The following is a 15085-nucleotide window of genomic DNA, read 5'->3' as shown; positions in this document are numbered from 1 at the left end:
TGAATAGACTGCTACTTAAATAACAACTTCAGTTGATAGTATTTAAGGCACTAGAAAGGCTATATGAAGAATGTTCACCAGGATATAGCATTTTCATTTGACTATAATCTTTTGTTCACATAAAGGACTTGGTTCTCATTCAACTTTTCCAAATTATAAATGGATACATTGAACTTGTATCACATGAAGAAGTAGAAATGGTTTTCTCTGCTGGTAGTATTAATAATAATAATTTATATTATATATTATAGCTATTTATTATGTTCTAGGCATTTGCAGACACTCTTTTTATAGGCTACAGTATTTAATCCTCGGAACAACTATATGAAATGAGTATATTATTGTCCTCATTTTTCAAATGAGGAAACTAAGGCACAGAAAGGTTAAATGACTGCCCCAAATTATACAGACACTAAGAGGTAGAAACTGGATTCAGCCAAAAGTGATCTTTCTCTGAAACCATGCTCTTTACTGTTACGCTGTCCTCTCTTACGTGTAGCAGAGAGATTTTATTATTTATGATTTAAGACCTATGTGACCATCTGCAAGTTTCAGAACCTCACTCTGGTTCCCTAAAATTCCTTTCAAACTTACCATTCTATGAGCCTAAATATGCCAATGGATGAATAGATTTTCTTGGGTGGCTTAATACTCCGCCTTACAGATGTCCAGTTGCCATCTTTTCCTCCTTCCTTCATTGGAAGATGACTGGTGCTGTTCAAAATCTAGCTGTCTCTGCCTTTTCCAGCAATCACTAATTTTTGCTCTTCCTTTAGGTATTTTCCTTTGGCAAAAATGACAGATCAAAGATAACAGATCTTGTCATTCTGTTTGAAGGATTGATTGCCATGCCCAGCAGAGTGCCAAGCATAGTATCAGCATTGAAATGTGCTTGATGATCAAACAGGCCACTTTAGGCAGATTCATTTAAGCCTCAGAGGCCATCTTCCTGCAATGTGGTTTAGTCCCAAATGATTCCGTATTTAGACACCATTTCAAATGCATGGAGAGTAATTCGCAAACTTTCTCTGGGAAGGCCAAGGTGGGGAATACCTCCTTTCACTCCAGTCCACACTTTTCCAGTGAACTAGAAAATTAGGTAATGATATTTTTGTATGAGAGGGAGAAAAGAGGAGTATCCATACTATGATATTTAAAATAATGTTATCTGTAGATTCTAGTTTTATATTTCATCTCAAGTTTCCATTAGAAACAAATCTTTTTGTACTTCCTCATACAGAATTTAGTCTTAAGAAAGTACATCTACAAACATACACTGTACTCTTTAAAATCAAAGAATTTAAGCATAAAAATACTTTCAGAAAAGTATGATAATTCAAATGAAATCAATTTGGTAATTTTATGATCTATTATTCTCATTTATTTATTTTGTTATAATCTTCAGAAACACATACAATACATCAGGAAAAAGTCAAAATAATATTAGCAATGTCTTATCTAAAAATATGTATATGTATGTGTGTATGTAGTGTTTCGAAGCATTTTATATCAGTTATTTTTTCTTTGTTACAATGATCCTGCAATAGACAGAAGAAAGATAATTCCTTGGGAAGTGCTGAGGTAAAATTCTGTGAAATAATGTTGGTAAAAGTGCTTGTAAAAGGAAAAGATCTACTTTACTTTAACTGTAAATTCTTGTTGATATTACAATTATGCTGTATTCGGGTACATATTCGGGGTACATAACAGCTAAGTCAGATAATGAGCTAGTCTTCAAGTTGGAAAACCAACAAATATTCATAGAGTACTTATTAGGTGCCAAGGTATTTGATATTATATAGTCTAATTTCCACACCAATCCTTAAAGTTAGGTTATTACTATTAGATGAAAAGATGAATCTGAGATTTAGATATGGCTGAAAGAACAAAGATTTGCACTCAAACCTACTTTACCCACATTTTGCCCAAGACTCTGCTCTCCAAGTAGGTGCCTTCTTTAACATCACTCTGAGTACCAGTGCCCTCACACTCAACTACACTCACATAATAGACACACATCCATACCCTGTCAGTCCTAAAGGACATCATTTAAGGGATGTTGTAAAATTGCCCAAATTTAGGGAGGAAATAGAATATTGTTGTCACGATCAGAAAAATAAGATCTGTAAAGCCTAAATATTATTTGTAATATAAGAACATCAATAACTGCTGAACAACACCTCAAATTTGCATGGCTTCTGGGTGTTCTTAGTAATACAAAGAACAATTTTAAATACATATAAATTGAAATTAATACAAATATAAAATAAGAAACTACAGCCATATTTGTTTTGTGAGTTTCTTTTACAAGAAAAAGATGAAAAATTAATACTGGTGACAACACTTTGTACATGAAAGTCTAACCAACTACCTCACCCATTGGTATGTATGAATTTATGTTTCCAGATTTTTAATATGTATTGAATTGGGTTAACCCTTATAGCTCTTTACCTTGCTAAAACCTTACTTGAAATTTTTTAATTGAATATGCATTTTTACCTGGAAATATCAAAAGGAATTTTTATGCTGAATGAAATAAAAATAGATGCTGCTGATACATCTAAACCCAAACTGAAAATCATAGTGACCAAAAAATCTTTCTTTTTAAGTGTAACTCTATTTGAAATCTTTCTTGAAAGATAATACACTCCCTTACAGCCTATTTAGCCTATACTTAAATCTCAGAGGCTGGCTGATTACATGTTCCATGGCACTGACCAGAAAGAGTCTTTTTTCTGATGGATGAATTTTCAGATTGGCCATTATGGTTTGTAGGACTTCTGCATAAGTACTGGCTACGGAACATCAGACCTGTGGGTAACAAAGTGACCCCGAATTCATTGACTTTCTTTAAATATTAGCCAACTTACAGATATAAACTATCTGTACTAGGGGCAGGATGAGTAGTCTGCAAGGATAGAGAGGAGACTCTGAATTATCTGAAAGCGTGGTGTGACCAGAATTTAGCCCGTGCTACACAGAACACTTTTCACCACCTTTAGCTTATTCCTAGCCTAGGACTAACTCTTGCCACATAAATACTAATTGTGTAGACTCCCTTGGCTCCCTTTAAAACAGCAAAAAAGCACACAAACATTTGCTCCCATTTGTTCCTGCTCTTAAGAAATGTTAAAAGTAGATTGGAATGAGCTCCATCAGAGTAGAGACACTGAAAACTTTTGTAAACAAAATAGATGCCAGGTCAGAATTAGAATAGACTCCAACTCAGGGAAGATAGACCTATGTGACAGATGATTCTAGCACCATTTTGCAGTTTTCTTTGGGGTAAATAATGCAAGGAGTTGAGGGGAAAGCCAACTTATAGAGAAAGTATGAGATTTTTGTTCCTCCTCACTGTGTTTGGTAGAAAAAGTCTTTAATTGAAGTAGCATTTACCTTACATCTCAATGTATCTTAAACAAAGATAATATATAGGGAAATAATTGTTGAGCCATAGGATATTAGACTGGAATGTTTCGTAGGCTATTCAACTATCCCCATAAGAAGTCATTGGCAGTTGATACCCCAATTTGTGCTTCCTAGGGGTATCAATGGGAAGAGAAAGGAAAACAAACAAACAAACAAAAACCTTAACCCTTCTGTCTTCAAAGGGAAAGATTATTTCTGTAAGAATAGACTCTCTTTTTTAAGGAAGAGGACCTAAAAGAAGATAATAAAGGTAGGACTCACCCCAAAACAGTCATTAACTCTATTTGCCCCCTTTTCCACTAAATGTTTTCCCAGGAGATCCATGTAACTGTGAACCTTCTTCTGGATGTGACTGCACAGACAATGGCAGCAGTAGGAATCACAGCTAAGAAAACTGCCTGGGAAAAGTAAAACACAGCAGCATGCTTAAGGGTGAGGTGGGAGGAAAGAGGCTATTTTTATAACTTTCTCCTCAATTAGAAATAGAATTTCTGAGCTCTTATTGCTTCAGAACATGGGGTGGTTTTTGTTTTGTTTTAGAATAAGTGTTATTATTTAATAGTCAGACATAAAAGTGAGAATGTTAAAAAAGAAAACTTTTCTTTGTTCTTGCTTCTCAAAGAGTGGTCCATGCATCAGCAGTGGCAGCAGAACCCAGGAACTTGTTAGTGACGCAGCATGTCAGTTCTTACCTAGACCTGCCGAACAGGTAACAGAATCCCCAGGCAATTTGCATGCAAATTAATGTTTGAGAAAAGCTGGTCTAGAGGATTTATAATGACCCAGAGGGGTAGAGGGATAGATTAATTGCCTCTGAGGCCAGAACTCACGCTGTCTGTGGACAGCATGACTGCACTGTTCGAGAGGAACATAAAAGTCCCCACAATGTGTTCTTTACCTATGGAGCAATGGCACTCATAATAGTTTATCAGATCACCCAGTTAATTACTCTCACTATGTTTGCATGCTCTATATATCAACCACAAAAGAAGGAAGGGAGGAAGGCAGGGAAATTTAGAGAGAGGGAGGGAAAGGAGGAGGGAAAAAGAGAAAAAAGGAAAGAGAGAGAGATCTCACGAGTTTTGTTCATTTTGTTTTAATTTAACCACACATTAAGAAACTTTTTATGTATAGATCCTGTAATTTAACATGCCCCCCTGCACCATGCTATTCCCAGGCCCATGACTTCCCTCCTACTTCCTCCAAAACTATAAAATAATGAACATTGAATAAGCTATGTAAGTGACAAACATAAATATATGAAACTTTGCCTAAGACCTTTGATACTATTTTAAGGAGTATAGATAGAAAAGGAGTCATAAGTGGTCTGCACAATATTTAGCAACAGGAGATTTGGCTAAAAGCATCCTGGAAACAAGAGCAGATCATCTCAAACACATGTGGAGAAATTTATGCTGGCTCAAAAATTAGGAAGCACAAAAGCTCACAGGAAATTAGTCTACCACACGGGAAACTTTCTCGGATACTCCCTGTCACAGAACAGGTGCATAAAGGGACAGAGCCTCGGGCAACCTGACCTGAGAAGGTATAATAAAGGGCTGTGGGAGGCATCAGAGATAGGGAAGAAAAATGAACTTATTATCTCAACAAATGAAAGCTTTTTATGGGGCAGGGGATGTTTAGCCAGTTCATTTTCAATCCATAAAGAATCAAGCAAAAGAGTATAAACTTCCCTTAAACTAAGAAAAACTTAGATTGGTAATTAAACATGAGTTTCAATAAAGAGACATACATCAGGTAGCAGACTTGTCAAAATTCAGACTGTGGACCTTCTTTTGAAACAACTTTATTCTGGTGATATCTGGATAAAATTAACAACAGTCAAAACAAGCAATATTTGGGAGAAGATTGAAAAGAAGGTCTCTCTTGGCAATGTTGAGGACATATTTCTGGACTGATTGCATATAGTCAAGCTTCATATTTTGTATACTCATTCTGCTGTGCTGCCTCCTCTGTCTGAGTCACTGTGTAACAGGGACACTAGAGAAGATCAAAGTCAGCCTGGATCCATTTACTAAGGATGGAAAGCTCTGCTATCAGGGAGTATGTAAAGTTGTGAAAACACTTCTAAGGGATAATAAAGTGCCTCTCTTTGTAAAACCTTCGGAAGTGAGCAGACACCACCAGTTCTGAAAAGTTCAAGATTTTGCCTTTTGGGAAATGAAAGACCTTCCAGCTGTCTACTCCATGATTCTAAATGAGACACTCTTCTATGAGCATGTCTACAAAAATATATGATGACACTGCTGGAAAACATTTTCTCTTCACCTTTAAATCCATTATAAAAATGAGTAATTTCTGTTATTGAAAATATTTTTAAAGGTGAAATAGCTCTCAATAGAAAAGATTTAAGTAAGAAAGCCAGGATACTGTCATTCTATAAAAATCAATAAGCTCAGCATAACATTTCAGTCAAGAAAAGTCATTGCTTACAGACAGATGCCTGTAAATCTCACTGAAGCAGCATTGTTTTAAAATTTCCCCAGCCCCAGGAGATTGTATTAAACACAGGAAGACAGAAGCTCTAGAGGCACTGGATTCCTGGCCTGCATTTCTGGTGTGAAGCAGCTAGAATTGGCAATATGTACACTTTTAAAAATTGTCTGAGCTGAACCATTCTTTGCAGACAGAAAAGGGAATTTTAAGAATCTCCTTTCTCAGGGACTTTTAAGAGATTTTGGTTACTGTGGATATTACCAAACCAAGGACATTATGTGGATGATCAAATTTTCTTCTTCTATAAAATCCATTTCACCACATATTTTGCAAGTTTTCTTGCTTGGGATCCAAAAGTGAATGAATTTTAGAGGCAGGTGGAATCATATCTATATAATTAGTGGCAGTAATTAACTTTTGATGCAATGCTACTATTTCTCATTCTAAAAGTGAATTAAGTATGAATTTTCCTCAGAACTTCTTCAGGAAGATACGTATTTGTGACTGTCTTTATTCTCAACAATGCCTCTAATGGTGAGCAAGCTGGTTTAGATGAAACTTCCTTCACTGTCTTTAAGAGACAGAATAAATACACAAGGGCAATTTTAAAATCAAGCTTTTCTGTGCTCTGTTTTAAACTTTCTTGTCACATGTGACCTATTATTCCCATTTAAATGATCTCATTTTTAATTAAGATGTTAATTTCATTAAAAACACTTGTCAAAAAATTCCAATGCTTTACTGTTCAGTAAAAGTCAATTAAATGAGCACCCAGCAAAATATTTTTATTTATGACAGGCTCAGGCACTTATTTTCTGGTGCTTTTTAGCTCTTATAAAACAGATGATCCTGGCTAGATCAAATAAGGACTATGACTTGGGCTTAGACTTTCAGGTTCAAATTAATCAGACATTTGAAAGATGTTCCAACTTCCCTTCAGCGGAGATAGAAAATGATAGCACTCTAAAAGCAGAGCCTGGCAGAACGGAGTTACATAAAATGCCTTTTCAATTTTTGCACTCTATTACCCTTTACTATTATAGGAAAATGGTGTTATCACCTGATTACTGAGAAAGCACACAAAAATCTAGCCTTCCAAATCTGAGCCAGTCCTTGACTGATGATGAACAAAGCAAGGCCATCTGGTCTGAATATCATTACTACTTTGGCCATTTGGGCAAGGGATCTATTTTCTTTGCTCCAAAGAGAGGTTTAAGATTTGAAATAGAAATGAAATAAGTAGACAGGAAGAAACATTGGAACAAATAGTTCATTCGAATGAGAGCCCCCTTTCTTAAGTTACAATCATTACCATCATTTTTATTTTTATTCTTGCCTGAATTAATCTCTGGGGTCCCGATTTTGCAAAACATTTTAGTAAAAACAGAAGAAAAAACTTAATTCTAGAGTTTCTGCTTTTAGGAAAGGAAACGGACGTGTGGGTGAATATGAGTCATCAGTCACCCCCACCCTGCTTCCTGGTGATTCTCCATTGGAAAAGCAGAAACAGGTTGAGCTTACATTTCTATTTTTCTGGAATCACATTATGCCCTAGGCCATGTTAATTTTCTCAACTAAACAGACCCTAATCTGCTGAAAGGCAGCTGGCTAACTGCTGGTGTCTGGCAAGTGCCCCATCTGTCCCCGTGCCTGGGGTCTCTCCCTCCTGCCTTCACTTTCCCTTTTCCGCAAACAGGCGTCTCTCTTTGTTTTCAGGGGTTTGTTCACCTGAACTTTCCTTCCTATGCCTGTCAACTTGAGCTCTTTCCCTCTACCCTGAGGACCTCGGGCTTTGTCTAAGTGGCAAGACACAGTTGTGTGACTATAGTTACCGCGCTGGTGATGGTGGCTATGATGACGGTGATGGTGGAGATGGGGGTGCTGATGTGTAAGGGGGCGCAGGCTGAGCGGGCGCCGGGAGGAGGATGGACCGCGAAGGCGGCGGGGAGCGGGGTGCGGTGCGCGAGGGATGGAGTGCAGAGGGATTGCAGATGGGAGCTGTCCACATACCGAAGTGCTGAAACGCCGCAGCCATGGCATCGCAAGAGCGGGGGAAAGGCGGGGAGGCTCTGCAAATACAGAGGGGAGAAAAAAGGCAACAAATACCTTCACACGGCCGCCCAGCCTTGCTTTGGGAATGTATTTCTGCAGGTGTCCTCGCTGCTGAACTGGGTGGGTGAGATCCCCTATTCTGGCAGGTTCGGGCTCAGATTTCTCTAGAAAGCTGTGAATGAGAGCTCGAGCTCCACACGGGGCTGTGATTTTTGGTAGGAGGCGTGTGCGCCCGATTCTCTGTCCTTCTATAGCGAGCCTAGCCTTCCCCTGGGTCCTAAATGCCTCCATACCACAACCCTCCCTGGTTCCGTTGAGAAGTACCAATAATTTTTTGTAATTTCGTTAACACCTGGGACAAAAAGTACCGGCGCCATCACTCCCCACACAAAGTTAAAAATAGAATATTTCAAACGGATTAATGAAAGCACAAAAGCAGATGTGTGTGTGTGTGTGTGTGTGTGTGTAAATCTGACAGATAAGAAAGTATCACAAACCTATGGGGAAAAAGGATGAATTATTTTACTAACAAATGGTATTAAGAAAATGAACTATTTGAAGAGACTCAAATCAAAGTCTCATTTCACCAAAATAAATTACACATGGATGTTTTTATCAAAAACATAAAACTTAAAAATATAACTAGAAGAACAGAAATATTTTACCGATCTCAGGATAGGGAAGGTTTTCTAAGCACAAGAGGAATAGAAGAAATAAAAAAGAAAAAGATCAGTAAGTTTGAGTGCATAAAAACACTCTTGAATGTCAAAATATTTAAAAAGTAAATACAAATTAACACTTTAAAAAACTGCAGCAAGTAGATGTTTCATACACAAAGTACCACATAAAAGAGAAACACTAACAGCCTTTTAGAAAAAAAGGAGGAATGTTAAATGACAAAGAATTTACAGAAGAAATGGGGATGCATAATAAACACATTTTTTAAATATCAACCTCACCAGTAAATGGAAATATGCAGTTTAATATGGCAGTTTGGGCTGAAGTTTTAAATATGCATATCTTATATTGTTGGAATAATAGTGAGATGGCATAACATTTTTACAAATCTATTTCACAATGTACATCCAGTGTCATAAATATACATGGCATTTAGATCCAGTAGTTTCATTTCTAGTACTTTATGCTAGGGATATATTCAGATATGCAAAGATTTATGTGTATAAATTTCATTTATGATCATAAATGTTGTCCCAAAAAAAGCATTAATTTTTCATACAAACTGTAATGTTTAGAGCTATTAAAACATATTTTTGAAAACTGTTTAAGACCAAAAATAATACTTGCAAAGTGTTAAGTGAAGGAAAGCAAGATATCAAATACAGCATTCCCATTTTTCCCCAGTTTTCAAATCAGTTATATCATCATGGGTAAATTTTCTTTTTGCCAAGATAACTTGATTTTCTTACTTGTATTTGTTTAAAGTTTTCACATTTACTAAAAAGTTAGAAAACTTATAAAATATTTTAAAGCAATCTTTCTATCATATATTTCAAAGACTTCAAGGTCATCGGAATTCTTCCAACTCTGACATAGTATTACATATTTACTTATTTGTTTAGTCATTCTCTCTGATGGAATGTAAGTACCATGTGGCAGATAATTTGTTCACTACCGCTTCCCAAGTACTTACAAGTATGCCTGGAACAACACAGTTCTTAGTTTATACATTCTCAGAATGAGAGAATCCACATCTGGATATGATGTAGAGATAAGACAACCATCTAAAACTTAGAGATTCAAAATTCAGAAATGGTTGCAGCAAGTGAAGGAATTTTTGGAGATGGGTAGGGTGTGATCTATTGGTGGTAAGTTCTGTGTTCTATGGCTCCATGGGGACTAAGATATTTTTGGTAACCACTAGAGCAGATTATGACAGAAATATTGGCTGATCATCTAATATCCTGATGCTTGCCCACACTTCCCAGCCCTATTACATATGGGCAGGGCCATGGGCTTACTCTGGCCATGGGCTATGACAATTTCTTACTTAGTCCCCAGGAGACTAAGTAGAACACAGTCTCATCTAGCCACCTCTTCATTTTAAATTTCCATTCCCAGTATGAACAAAGAAGAAGCCATTGTTATGGGAAGTCACTGGGGCTGCAGAGTTAATTTGTTCTTCCAGCATTACCTAGCCTATGCTGATTAATTCAAACTCAAACTAAAAAAAAAAAAATGGCCTGCACATTAGATAATAGAAATATTAGTGACCATGTCTTATGTGCTAAAAAACAAAAACAAAAACAAAAAAAAGCAAAAAAAAACAAAAAAAAAAACTACAGAGAAAACAAAATGTGATCTAGTTAACTAGAATATTCTGAATTCTACAATTTGACCTTACTCCCACACATTTTCTTGGCTCTTAAACATCCATGTTAGTCATGTGTTCAACAATGTGCTGTTTCACCAATGTGAAATCATCCTAACATCTCCTTCATAAATATCGGTATTTCTCTGGGTATTAAGCCCATTATTCCTGGAGTCTCAACTTCAGTGCACCCTCGCATGGACAGAGCCTTTACCTGTCACTGGTCAACACACAGAAGGCACTCTCCCTGTACTCAAACCTAGATTACAGCAAACCCAACATTAACAGTGCCCTTTAAAGGAGTACAGAAATGAGTAACTGAGTTGGGTGTGCCAGGAGCAAGGTCAGCCAGCATAAAAGATGCTTGTAAGCAGGATGGGCCTTCACCCTTGTCATTGACTGTTTATGCACAAAGGGGTCCATGGAGGAATCCTGGTAAACAAATATTTAGGCAACTTCCAGTGTGGAGCTGAAATGGTGGTTGAGCAGAGTGTGCAAAATATTAGCCCAATGTCAATCAGAGTAAGTGAAGGAAAGGAACTTACTGAATGATTATATTCTAATCTGTTCTGTGCAAGGGACCCATGTGCTTATCAAAGTAGCTCAGTTTCCTTTGGAATGACATTAAAAGGTGTAAAATTAAATTAAGTTCACATCTAGCCAATTTTCCAAGTAAGGCAGTTGAAATAAGTGTTTACAAACAGGCTGAGGCATTCTTTACAATATTTTGAAACACATCCCTCAGGGATGTGTTAGCTTTGGGCCTACTTTCTTCCCATAGATGATTGGAAGTTCAAGGCTTATTTTAATTCTCTAAGGCTCCACAGACTTTTCTGTTAGTCCAATCTCATGGTTTCCTTGGAAGTATAACTGTCTGAAGACCTTAGAGGCACAACTTCCATCTAACTTAATCAATTCTCTATTCCAGTAGCCACACCATAGGTCTTTGGAGGCACAGAGCTTAGATCTGCTATATTTATTTGCTTTTTCACCTCTATATCTTTGATAATGTATGTGAGTCTCCCTGGAATAGTAAGTAGTAAGGCCAGATCATTTGCCTGATCTCTTCCTTGAGACATTCTAAACTACTGAGAGATTTTAAATAGACATGAAAGTCACACCCTTAATCTAATTCTTGGCAAAAATATTTAGTTTTAACAGACTTTGCCTCAAATGCTTACTTAATTTTACCTCTTTCTTTTGGGAGCAAAAATGGATTAGCTTTTCCAACACGGCAAGACCTTGGAATTATGGAAATATTTATTCTTCTTTATTTCCACTTTAATAACCAGGCTTCTCTTTGTTTATTATCCTGCAAAAGCAGCAAGTAATAACCAAGACACACTACTGACACTTTGGTCTTTACCCCCTTCTTTGACACATAATAATTGTATACATTTATGGGGAACAATATGATGTTTTGATACATATATTCATTGTGTAATGACAAAATTAGGGTGATTAGTACATTTATCACCTTAAACATTTACTTTTTCCTTTGTGACGAGAACATTCAATAACCTCTCTTCCAGCTATTTTGAAATATGCCATACATTATTGTTAACCCTAGTCATTCTGCTATAGCAGTGGAACACCAGAACTTATTCCTTCTAACTGTAATTTTGTATCTGTGACCAGTATCTCATTACCCTCCCTCTGTCTTACCCTCTCCATCCTGTGGTAACCACTATTCTACCTTCTACTTCTATGACAACAAATCTTTAGATTCCACAGATGACTGAGACCATGAGATATTTTTCTTTCTGTATCTGACTTATTTCACTTAACATAATGTCCTTCAGATTTATCTACGTTGCCACAAATGTCAGGATTTCATTCTTTGTTAAAGCTAAATAGTATTCTATTGTGTATATATACTACTTTTAAAAAATCCATTCATTTGCTGATGTACCCTTAGGGCGATTCCATATATTGGAATATGGAATAACTTACTTCTAAGTTATTGCAGGTGACCATTTTACCAAATGTTTTATGACTATACAACACAAATTGCTATCTTTCCCACCTTTGATATCAGCTTCCTAACCATGTGTTGCCAACCTCAGGTCAACACTACACAATTTAGTTTTTAATTCAGCACTTCACTTCCAGGACCTAATAGGCTATGCTTCGATAATAAATAAACCCAAAGATCTCAGAGGCTTAATACAACAAAGTTTAATTTCTCAGGCTGGAGGTTCAATGCTAGGTTGGCAGGGAAATGAGGTATAGGGCAACGGAAGATCTCTACTCCACAAACTCAGACTCAGGAAAGTTCTATCATTTTGAAAGCTATCATGGTGGGGGAAATGTATACATGAGAACTCTCACTCACTCCTAGAAGTGGCGTATGTGATTCTACTCATAGCCCGTGGACCAGTATAAGAAATGTGGTACTACTTGACTGCATGGAATTGGAAAAGGTGGCAGTATTTGATGCGTAGTAGACTTTCAAGAGGGAGCACAAACTCAAGTATATTTCTTCAAGACTTGAGAGACTAAAAGCTTGAAACTAAAAGCAAAGATCTAGTGCTGCATCATTGTATACTAATCCTCATCCCAGAGGACCATTGCGCAACATCAAATAGCAGGAAGTGCTCCAGTTTGGAAATTCGTTACAGAAAGGAAGAGTAAAGTAATTCAACCTGTAATGAATGTCTACAGTGAATCAAATAGGGTGGCATTACCACTGTTATCAAAATGATCAGTTCTATAACTTGAAAACAAAAGAGCTCAGTAACTGATATCACAATAGTTGAGGAAGGAGCATGGAAGTTGGAAAGAGAATACTTTGGTTCAAATATTTAGCTGTGGAATCTCCGATGAATTGCTACAGTAAAGACATGTTTTCTGTCTGGCCAGTACTCCTCTGGAGGAACTCTTCTTCCCCCATTATCCAATATTCCTGTCCAGAACATATCATGGAAGGCAGTTGACATTTTGATCACCCGTTGCTGCACAGCATCAGTGCGTAGGAGGGAATGAAGCCAGGGAGTGTTTGGAGACCTATGAAAACAGAGTACTACAGTTTCCATTTCCTATCCCAAGTTTTTTGTTCCTGCAACTTTTCATTCAATTATCTGAGCCACACTATGTGTTAGTCCCTTTCAGCTTGCAGGAAATACATCCTTACTTCATTTACTTCATCACATGGGAACTTATTATAAGGATACACAATTTATAGTAATAATAATAGCTAAACTTTAGCTTATTAATCTTTCCCCATGTATAAGTATTATAGCAAGAACTTTCCAAGCAATATGGCATTGAATCCTCACAGCAATTCCATGAGGGAGTATTTGTATTGTCCCCATTTTTCCAGGAAAACTGACTCATAAAGAAGTTAAGTAACATGCCTGAATTATTTGGGCAGCTGGGATTGTAATCCATGTCTGCTTGTTCTCAAGGTCAATGCTCTGAACCACTGTTCAGCCATATTATCTGCATCCCAGAAGGATTAGGCTATCAGGCCTCTTGGAGAACTAAAAGTTGTCGTATCTCAATGCCAGCTCCTGTGATCTTGTAACCAAGTTCTATTGTGCCATCTCCCACCATTTCCCCTGCTTCTACCAGCTGCTTCTTTTTCTCTTCTTCCCTCTACCTCATGATCCCTTCTTAATTATGGCCTCTGTTACTCAAGCCTTACGCCTCTGCCACTTCTCTCTGCAACTTTTCCCATTCTGTCTTCTACTTACTGAGATTCTCTTTGTATGTTGCATTCAAACTTTCTTAGAACCACAATCTATTTGGTTTATTTAGTCATTATCAGGCGAGGAGTGTCCTGTCAGGTAAGATGCTTTCATAGGCAGTATAACAGGCCTCCCATTGCTAGTAACCTTTTGCTCAGCACCAACCTTTGTTCTAATTAGTTGTGGCTAGAATTGATGGTGGAGGTGACATGATTGTAATGAAACACCCATGGGCACTTTTCTCAAAAGACATTGCAAAAGGCATTCAGAACTTCATGACATGTTAGTTATTTGTTGCTATATGAAGATCTTTGCAGTTTTTAAGACTAAAATTGGCAAGCCAGTCACTTGGAAATGTTCCTAGGATTTGAGATGTAGGATTAGTGTATTTATGTGGCTGGGGTGTCCGAAATGATCTCGAGTCAGAAGGGCAGGTTGGGATACAGGAGATAAGTGGATGCCTTGAAGATGCAGAGTACAGCAAGAGGGCCTTGGATATCTAGTGGGATGAGGTAGGAAATGCAGCACAAACACAGAAAGAGATGAACCAGTAAGTGGAAGGGCACTCTCTGTACTAGTGTGTTAGGGCTGCCACGACAAAGTATCCCACATTTGGTGACTTAAACAACAGAAATGTATTTTCTAACAATTCTGGAGGTTAGAAGCCTCAGATCAGGGTGCCAGCAGGATTGGTTTCTGATGAGGGCTCTCTCCTTGTTTTGCAGATGGCTACCTTCTTACTGTGTCCTCACATGGTATTTTCTCTGGGTACGCACACTCCTAATGTCTCTTTCTCTTCCTATGAGGGTATCTGTCCTATTACATTAGGGCCCCACCCTTAAGACCTCATTTAACCTTAATTACTTCCTTAGACACCTGTTTTGCAAGTACTATCACACTGAGGGTTAGAGCTTCAGCATATGAATTTGGGGGACATGATTAAGTCCATAATACCTCCAAATGCATTTCCTTACCCTTTAGGTGATGAACAGCCCTGTACTCATCCTTCTTACACAGCTTAACAATTGATGTAGCCTTTCAATACATCTCATTTCAGAGATGAAGGAAAAATTATATTTCTCTGAAGTTTTCTGGAGATTTTTGTAATGATGCTGTTGATTCTGCTCAA

The 15085-nt window shown here is 37.4% G+C and overlaps 1 protein-coding gene across 2 annotated transcripts in view; it reads right to left on the bottom strand.

The window, feature by feature from the left end:
* Window positions 1-8177, bottom strand: part of CLVS1 (clavesin 1) — a 228581-nt gene extending 220404 nt beyond the window's left edge. The window contains exons 1-2 of one of the 2 annotated variants that reach the window (XM_025393209.1): window positions 7897-8160; window positions 3691-3827 (exon numbers count right to left, since the gene is read on the bottom strand). The gene's annotated coding sequence lies outside the window, so the exon portion shown is untranslated. Of the gene's footprint in view, window positions 1-3690; window positions 3828-7896 lie in introns of both variants that reach the window. The other variant, XM_025393208.1, reaches the window with a different exon arrangement.
* Between the last annotated feature and the right edge of the window lie 6908 nt (window positions 8178-15085).

This window comes from Theropithecus gelada, chromosome 8, assembly GCF_003255815.1.
Source record: "Theropithecus gelada isolate Dixy chromosome 8, Tgel_1.0, whole genome shotgun sequence".
In the NCBI taxonomy this organism is placed as follows: Eukaryota; Metazoa; Chordata; class Mammalia; order Primates; family Cercopithecidae; genus Theropithecus; species Theropithecus gelada.
The sequence above is the reverse complement of the archived record's forward strand: the minus strand, read 5'-3'. Positions and strand labels throughout refer to the sequence as shown.